The sequence below is a fragment of the Leptonychotes weddellii genome, chromosome 8, assembly GCF_054177405.1.
Source record: "Leptonychotes weddellii isolate Sample4059 chromosome 8, ASM5417740v2, whole genome shotgun sequence".
Lineage (NCBI taxonomy): Eukaryota > Metazoa > Chordata > Mammalia > Carnivora > Phocidae > Leptonychotes > Leptonychotes weddellii.
The window spans coordinates 79127706-79136731 of record NC_138376.1 but is presented as its reverse complement, the minus strand read 5'-3'; the positions used below and the strand labels follow the sequence as shown (position 1 = coordinate 79136731).

Here is a 9026-nt window from a genome sequence, read left to right as displayed (position 1 = left end):
ATGATGATCTAAGTTTAGACAGTATTTTATCACCCAAAAGAAACCCAGGTATCCATTAGCAGTCCGTCCAGTAGAACACTGTGTTACCAGTAATCAATGCCAGGGGGGGACTCCAAGGACATGCAGGATAGAAAAGATCATTACAGTTGCCAGCCACCCAGGATAAGAGTCCAAACACGTCTGTCCACTGCATCCTGGTGTCAGAGTCACCAAGGAAAACACAACATAACCAAGCACTGGATGGAACAATGCTTTTTACTCACACAGAGAAGAGCCAGCCTGGAACTTCCAGAGGGACTTGGCCAAATGCAGCACCATGGAGTACACCATGGACCTGTGCCCCAGCAGCAGGATGCAATGACAGCAAGCTGGCCAGCACCTCGGACAGGTCAGTAATCATCCCCAATCTCTTCCCCAAGTGTATTTCTGCACCCAACAGGCCTGAAGCCAACCCTATAAAGCAGCTACAGCCCAGAGGAGGGTGACTGCCACGACATGTGCATCTAGCTTTGGAGGGAATGTGTGGGCTCAGGGTTTTGCTGGCTTCCTTGAGTGGTGGGTCATCGAGCTGCCAGACCAGCTGCCACCTGCTGCGGATATACACACAGGGCCAGGGACAGACAGAAGCAGCTCTGCAGGTGGAGCCCAGTTGCCCTCACTCTCTCCTGGGGGTGACTCCTCTATCCCCAAGCATCTGCCTCCCTCTGCTCCTGCAGGTCCTCTGGGTTTTGGGCCCTCCCAAAGAGAGCCATGAGCCGCACCAGGTCATACCTGATGTAGCTAGCCTTCAGTCTTCTTCAGGCCCAGCAGGCATGAAACGAAGTAGGGCTTGTTCTCATAGTGGCGCATCACTGCGTGACTGTTCCAGGGAAGGAAGTCAAACTTCTTCGTTCCGAGTGGGCGGCCGCACACTGGTACACGGCCCGCAGCAGCCGCAGTGCCCGGGCCTGCCCTGTTGTGAACCGCTGGGCCTCCTCCAGCTCTGGGATGCACAGGCCATGCGTGACCGGATGCCTGTGTTGGCTGGAAGCTCCCAGAGCCGCACAGGAAGTCCTGGGCTCGGCACCACCTCCTCGCTGCCGCTGTGGGTGTTGCAGCCGGTGCTGAGGGGACTGCTTGCGTTGTTGCTCGTGCTCGCTGGAGGCTGTGCCTGGCGCAGCACGGGCCTCCGAGGGGCCCTGCCGCGTGGCCTGGGCTTAGCTCTCCTAGAGCCGGTCCTGCCCGCGCCAGCGCCTCTCTCCCCTCGGGAGGAGCTCCCGGGTGCGGAGATGGCCGCCACTGCGCACGCAGCACGTGGCTCGCGGCGCTGGGGCAGGCGTGCAGCCAGTGCGTCCGCGCGTCCACCCGCACACGGCCCCCCACGCACAGGAAGCGCGGGCTCGGCTCTCGCTGCGTCCCGGCCTTCCGCGGGCTCCGCCTCCGGCCGCAGGCCGCCTCCTGTGGGCAGCTGGGCTGCCAGCTCCTGCCACCGCCGCCTCAGCACCGCCAGGACCTTGGTCCCCCCTCCCTGCTGTGCCATCTGGAAGGCGCTCTGTGCTCACTGCCTGGGGTCCTCGGGCTGGGTCTTCTTCTCCTCACCGTCAGACTCGAACAGATAGTGGTCCCAGGCAGGAGTGGGTGACTGTGACGTGGTCCAGTCACAGCCAGCACCACTGTCACTGCAGCAGGGAGAAGTCCTCTGGACTGCCCGGCCCTGGCTCCTGGTCTCTGGAGGGCCACCGCCCGCCGTGTCGTGCCTGTTGCTGCTTGTGCTTGGCACAGCTGCGCCAGGGACTTCAGCGCTTTGTGGTGGAGGTTGATGCTTTTGAGGTGGGCAGCCCCGTAGAGGGCAAAACTCCTGCAGGCTCGGCCTTGGTAGTAGTGGCTGAGGAAGATGCAGTTCTGCCGTGGCAGCAGCAGGGAGAGGGGCTGTCCCGGACGACCTGGCCTCCTCCACGCGCGGCCGGCAGTCCTGGCCCCTGCCCAGCAGCTCCCTGGGGGCGTGGTCACCCTTGATGCGGCATACGAGGCTGAATAAAAGTTGGATGGCCCAGCAGAAGCTGCTCCACAAACACACAGGACAGGAACAAGAGCACGTTCTCGAAGATGACAGTGAGCTGTAGAGAATGAGGCCATCCCATGGCGGGAGCAGGCGCGTGTGTTCTTCCGCAGCTTGGTGCAGAAGAGCAGCAGGTATAAGCGGGCCAGTAGGTAGCCCAGCTTGAAGGGGCTGATGTGGGCAGCCCCCTTGACCAACACCAACAAGAAGAGCAAGCAGAAGATGGCCACCTTCAGCCTGTTAAGGTAGGACCTGTGGGGGATAAAGTTGGGCGTGGAGTGGGGCGCCCCCCACAAGTTCCGGGTGGTCAGTATTGATGTCAGCCACTCCTGGGTGTGCCTGGGAGAGGGCAGCTGCTCCTGCTGGGAGGTGCAGAGCAGCAGCGGGAAGTCACTTATGAGGTTGGTGGGGTTGGGGGCCCTGAATAAATTGGGTAGGGACAGCCACTTGAGTGTGGAGTTCACAAGGATGGTCTTGCTTGAGGGCCACAGGTAGTTTATGCACAGGGCAGGAGGAATGCCAAGGTATAGCAGGTCCTGGTAAAGCAGTAAGAGTATCAGGAAGAGGCTGGCAATAGCCTAGAGTGCTGGTGGGTGAGGATAGCCATGCAGGATGACCATGAAGTTCCTGCACAGCCCAAATGTGTGCACGGCCATCAGGAAGATCACCAGTCCAAGTTTGTAGAAGAAGAATTTGAGGCAGTTGAGAGGCCCTGGTTCAGGCACTGGAGAGTGCTGTCATATATAGACAGCTTGGGCAGCTGGTGGGGCCAGCAGGTGCTATGGGTGGAGATCTTCCTGGCATCGGTATATGGTGGCCTCAAATGCCAGCAGCAGGGTCTGTAGGGGATTCTGGATGTAGCCCAGGTCAGGAAGCCCTTCTATACCCCAAACCGGTTAGCAGGATTGATGGGCCTCTGATACAGCAAGAATTGATTGATCTCTGTCTGCAAGTTGGTGCTATTGAGGAAGGGCTCAGTACAGTTTCTGGAGTACTCATGGGGGCTGAAGATCTTGATAGACCCTCTTGGACATAATGATAATGCAGATCCAGAAGGTGGACTGGCAGGAGGCCAGAAGTGGGAGTAGGGCAGCAGGAGGTTCATCACCCACACCTCCTTCAGGGCCATCTAGACAGGACCACCAGCTTGAAGACATGCAGCTCCAGCAGGCATCACAAGAACACCACAAAAGTCCCAGAAGCCGGTGGCCAAGTCCAGCAGCTGCCTGGTCACCAGGCCCCACTTGTTGGCTATGGCTTCTGGGACTTGTGTGGCTTGGTGGGAGCCAGCTGTGCTCAGCCCCTTGTCCCCGGAGACCTACTCTTCCTCCTCCTGCTGCTGCACCAGTGGGGTCCCACTCGCCACACCCTGCGTGTGAACATGTAGATGATCTTGCAGATGATGAGGCAGTTGGCAAAGCTGACCACGATGAGCATGCCAGCAGACAGGCAGATCCAGTAGTTGGCACAGATAGACCCCTGTGACTGGCTCTCCCAGTCTCTGGAGCAGCATCCACATGAGCTCTGTGTCTGCCATGGTGACCTCCATTGGTGCAGGGGGTCCTTCACCTTCAGTAGCTTCTCTTTGACAAACTGGTGTAGCAGGAGCCAGAAGGTCAGAGTGTACAGCACTGTGGCGCTGAGGTTCCGGCAGAGGTAGTGGATGTTCTCTAGCCCCAGATGGCCAGGCTGACAGCTCCCAGGGTGGTGGGGAGCTCAGGACACTGCTCCGTGGCCCACATGTAGTATAGGCCACACAGTGCCAGTCTGTAGAGCAGGATGGAAGGTGCTCCAAGCACGGTCAGCCGGTGGCAGCTACACGTGGTCCAGATGAGGTAAGCCCAGAGCAGCAACATGAAGACATGAAGGCTAGCCGGCTTTGGCAGGTGATGCTCCATATGATCATGGTGATAAGGGCACACCTGTACAGAGTGCTGGTCCATGATGGGGTGGGCCCACATCTCTCTAGGCTCAGCCAGCCTGGTGCTGCTGGATGGGGCTGTGGCCAGTCAGGTTGTGCCTGGTGTAGGTGTCCACCTCTGTGTCCGGCCCTGTGAGCACCATGTGCTGGGCGGCCTCCTCTTTCATGGCAGCAGGAGCCCTGGCCTGGCCCTGGGCCACAGTCCACCTTGGTTAGCTCCACTGTTGCTCTTCCTCACCCCTCATGCCACCTTGGACCCCTGGTCCAAGGGGTGGTGTGTGCAGAGCTTCGAGAGTGAAATTCAGAAGCTTCACTATAAGACCTCTGAGGCCCTAGAAGAGGTCTTTAAGAGGCTGCAGTTCAAGGTTGGGGGTCTGGAGAGATGAACCTGGACAAAGATGGCCTTCTTGGCCTTGTTCACCATGATTGAGTACTCTGAGTGGGCCGCCCTTCTCAAATGTCCTTCAATAAGCACATTGGCAGTGGGGCCTGGCAGGCTGCCACAAAGGCCTGGGGTGGTACACCTGTCAAACAGTAATGCAGGTGTCCTAAGGTGAGCTCAGGAAGGTGAGCTCCCATGGTGCAGGACAAACACTCACTTGATCTTGATTTTCAGTATGAATACACATTATGAAAGCAGGCCCTCAGCATCCTTCTGATCTTTTGGGTTTTAAGCAGGAAGTGTCAGAAGAGTTACCACAAGGATAACTGGCTTGTGGTGGCCAAGCGTTCATAACAATGTTGCTTTATGATCCTTTGATGTTGTCTCTTCCTATCATTATGAAGCAGAATTCACCAGGCATTGGATTGTTCATTCACTAGTAGGAAAGGTGAGCTGGGATTAGACCATAATGGGATAGGTTAGTTTTACCTTACTGATAATGTGTTGTTGCCATGGTAATCCTGCTTAGTACAAGAGGAACCTCCCTGTCATTTTTAATAATCGTAGTTCTGAAATTCACTTTCACTTCGAAGAAGTGTTCTGAGCTTCACACTTACGAATTCTATTTTGTTAATGCTATTTGAAAAAAAGTTTAACAACTAAGTACACTCAGAATTTTGTTCTTGGAAGGATTTTGGAGATTATTTGGTCCATGGATTAAGCAGTAGCTACTCATGGCCAATCAATTATTGCCAGACTGAAATGAGGGCCCAGTGATGCTGGATCCTACAATTAAAAAAAAAAAAGCCGTAAATCTGGATATTTATGGGAAATATCCAAATTTTAAAATGGCAACAATGAATTTAAAACTCTGTTAAGGTGAGAGGCTCTGCTGTTTTAGTTTCTTTGTATCCTGCTTTGTCCCTCCTCCAAGCTGTGGATTGGTGATGTTGCTGAAGAGTTTAGTTGAAAGAATTCTAGGAGATTGTAGATCTTGCTAGATTTTAAGACTGATACAGACAGGAAAAAAGTTATTAGCTTTAGCCTTTTAATATAGATATTGACTATTTGGAACCAGATAGGTATTAAGAAGCCATGTCAATGAACTTTCTTCCCTTTTTAAGCTTTCTTTTGATTAACCAGTTGCTTATAAAGTTGGATCTTCAAAGACAGCCCTGGGAGTTGTCCCTTCTATTCAGCTAGAACTTGACAAAATGCTTTAAAATCAAGCCTCTATTCTGTTCAGCTCAAGTTTTAAGGATTGGTTCTTCTGGAAGTAAGGCTTTCCTAAGGAAGCTTCCTGAGCAATTTGACATTCAAGGAAAATGGCCTGGGAAACACACCATGGAGAATCCAGCACCATTATTCAAAGCAAAGCTCTCAATATATTTAAAGCTATACTTGGGGAAAAAAATAAAGCTATACTTGAAAGTGACTAAAGATACTCACATTTTAAAAATTGAGAGTGAGTGCCATTTTTTTTTTTTTTTTTTTTTGAGATAGAGATAGAATATCCCTTGTGATCTTTTTCTCCTTGGCTGGACTTGGGATTTGATTTCTCTGTTTAAAAAAAGAACTTGGGGCACCTGGGTGGCACAGTCAGTTAAGTGACTCTTGGTTTCAGCTCAGGTCATGAAGTCAGAGTCATGAGATTGAGCCCCAAGTTGGGCTCTGAGCTCAGTGTGGGGTCTGCTTAAGACTCTGTCTCCCTCTCCCTTGCCCCTCCCCCCACTTTTTCTCTAAAATAAAAAATAAAAAAATAGAAAAAGAACTTGGTTGAATATTTTGCTCTCTGAAGTATTTGAGCTCTTTATAGATGACTGGCATAGTCCTTAGTTTCCTGATAACTTTCTTACTTAAGATTTCCTTCCTGAGGAAACTTTGTCTCACAGCTGAAGAACAAAGCCTCTGGCCACATCCTGATGTTCTGTTGTGTGGTTGATCAGTCTTTTTCAAATCTCAGGAAAAACCAGGGTGAAGTAGACTCCTAACACTTCTCTTTTCTACCTATAAGTATTTAGAACTAGAAGCCTTTGAACCAACACAACTGGGTATCTAAATATGTTTTGCCAAGAAGGGTGATCCTTTTAAAATGGGACCATTTAATGGTGAGAATGAAAATCATGAACATTCAGCATGAGAGAATGTGTGTTGCTGGAAAATTCTAAGAAATGCAGTATAAGAATTTCTCTACTGGAAAATTGAAGTGCTTTTACACCTTTGTTTGTGACTTCTGTTTTGTGCTTTGTTTAGGCAATATAGATTTTTTCCCTTTAATGAATCACAATTGAACTATATGTTTTACATATGGGTAGTTGACTAAGAGACACTTCTGAAAATTAGTGACTAGCAAGTGCATTTCATGTGTGAAGCAACATTTTGGCAGATGGACTTAGCCTGAAATTGAGACTGTCCTGAGTTGGCTTTTAGGATCACAAATTAATTCCATGTGGAACCCCACCAAACCTTTTGGTATTAAACAGAGCATGGTAGAAATACTTGAAATGTACATCACACTTGATGAGATGGGTTCCTGATAAAAAGTAAGTCCAGAGGCTAGACATCTGGTGTTGTGGTTTATGCAAAATACATTGTCGAATTGCAGCATATAGAAAAACAATGATTGTCATTCTCTTTTGCTGCCATTCTTCCCAGGAGCATATTATAGTCTGCACTCTGGTCAAAATTATATTATTATTATTAGTAGTAGTAATAATAATAAATAAGCTTCAGAGTTTTTCAAACTTACCATTACCACTTGGTTATTCTTAAGGAATGTGACTTACGACCTCTTGTTTGTGATGCTGCAGTTTTTTCTTTCTCACACATGTAGGTAAGATCCGCACAGAGGGTAAAAGAGGAGGATGTATGTTTTTCAAATGCTGACTTCTCTTTTTACTACCTGCTTTTATTTATGAAAAGAACATGTTGTATTTCTTCTTCTGAACATAATCTATTCCATTTTGGTTTGCTGTCTAGTTCTGGTTAATACTTGCTTATTATTTTGAAGGTATTCTTTATAATTTTCATCAGATTCTTAGTTTTACTTTTGTAAATTTTAAGTTCTGTGATGTTACACTGTTATTCTTTTATTTGTTATGAATAAGCTTTACATGTTTAATTTAATGGAACTTCAAAACACTGAAGTTGATGAAGATAGTATGTGTAACAGTGGTTTAAGCCACCATGGTAATTCTGCTTGAAGTATTCTAAATGTGAAGTTAAAGAAGTTATAGTGATTTGATCCATATATCTTATCTATTCAGGTCAAGATCTGTAGGTGAGGGTGGGAAAGAAGTGCTAGTACCCATTCATCTCTCTTCTGTCTGGAAAACTGCCCCCCCCATTCCTTTGTACATTTGTCAGATTCTACTTATCCTTCAAGCATCTTGGTATAGGTAGCATTAATTATGTGTTCTACAGGCCTCATACATGGATGCACAATGAACAGCTTCTTTCATGCAATGCTTCTTTAAACATGGGAAGTGTTAATGGACCACCTTGAGGCCATGTTTTCAATAACAAGTGAAGAGACTTTTTCCAAATTTTTACTGTCAAAGAGAATCTAGACGTGTTAAGGGAGGCAGTATATGGCAATTTATATCAATGGAAAAAAAAACTAAACCTTATTGAAATCATTATTGTTCACCGACAAAAAGGGAGACTATAATTTTGAAGACCTCTTCCAGTGACTGAACTGCGATTTGGCTGAATTGTCCTGGCCTCCTATGAGTGGATCTCTAACCATAAAATGAAATCTCTTTGTTACTTGTGGTTATAAGCTTTTGTTCTTTAATAATAAATCTAGCTTAGAGACATTTCTTTACTGTAAATTTGTCTCCACTGAAGTGCTCATAAACAGTATCTGCTTCCATTACCAGTGGTAGAACCAGGTTTGAGCATCTTGTAGAGTAAGCATATGCACTAAGAATCAATATGTGTTTTATTAACACCAGGAGACTCATTGAATTGATTTTTTTCTTTTTTCCTTTATGGGCAATAGCTATAAAAAGGTAAATTAAAAAGTTAACCATCTGCTACCTCACTTTTCATTTAAAATCTTTTATTTGATTACTCTTTCCAGGTAATCAATGCTTTCTATTTTGCTATTATGCTTGCTGGTGAATGAAGGTGGGTTTAATTTATAGCTTTTATTTATCTAACAGTATTGTCAGAGTCACAATCTTTATGCATCCTATTAGTAGTCTGGAAAATATTTCTTACTACATTGAAACAGAACAAAATTCAATTTAGAAATATAATTTCCTGCCATGGAGACACTTGATAACAGGGGGGGAGATTAATGGAGCCCAGTGACAGAAACTTGATTTAAAGCAGGAGATTAATACTGCTTTATCAGCCTACACTGCAAGTGAATTGGCTCTGAAAGAAAAAAAAAATCTGTTTGAAGTTGCTGAGTTGTCGGCTTGTTGGTTGGAAAAAGGTCTCTGGACATTTATTTTGTTATTGCTGAGTATTTGCTGCATGCTTGTCTATTTGACAACATAGGAACAAACCTGCGGCACAACACCAGACTTGCTTATTTTACAGTAGTAACATGTTTCTTATTATTCCTTTTGATCCCACAGGAAGCTCGAATGCTGTGGAGGTCAGCTTCTGACTTAAGGGGATTATACTCAGTAAATCATGTCAAAATTAACGAATAGAATTGCGCTGACACTTCA

The 9026-nt window shown here is 47.4% G+C and overlaps 1 pseudogene; it reads right to left on the bottom strand.

Annotated features, from left to right (window-relative positions):
- Positions 1-877: 877 nt before the first annotated feature.
- LOC102725741 (piezo-type mechanosensitive ion channel component 1-like) lies at positions 878-4483 on the bottom strand (annotated as a pseudogene).
- Between the last annotated feature and the right edge of the window lie 4543 nt (positions 4484-9026).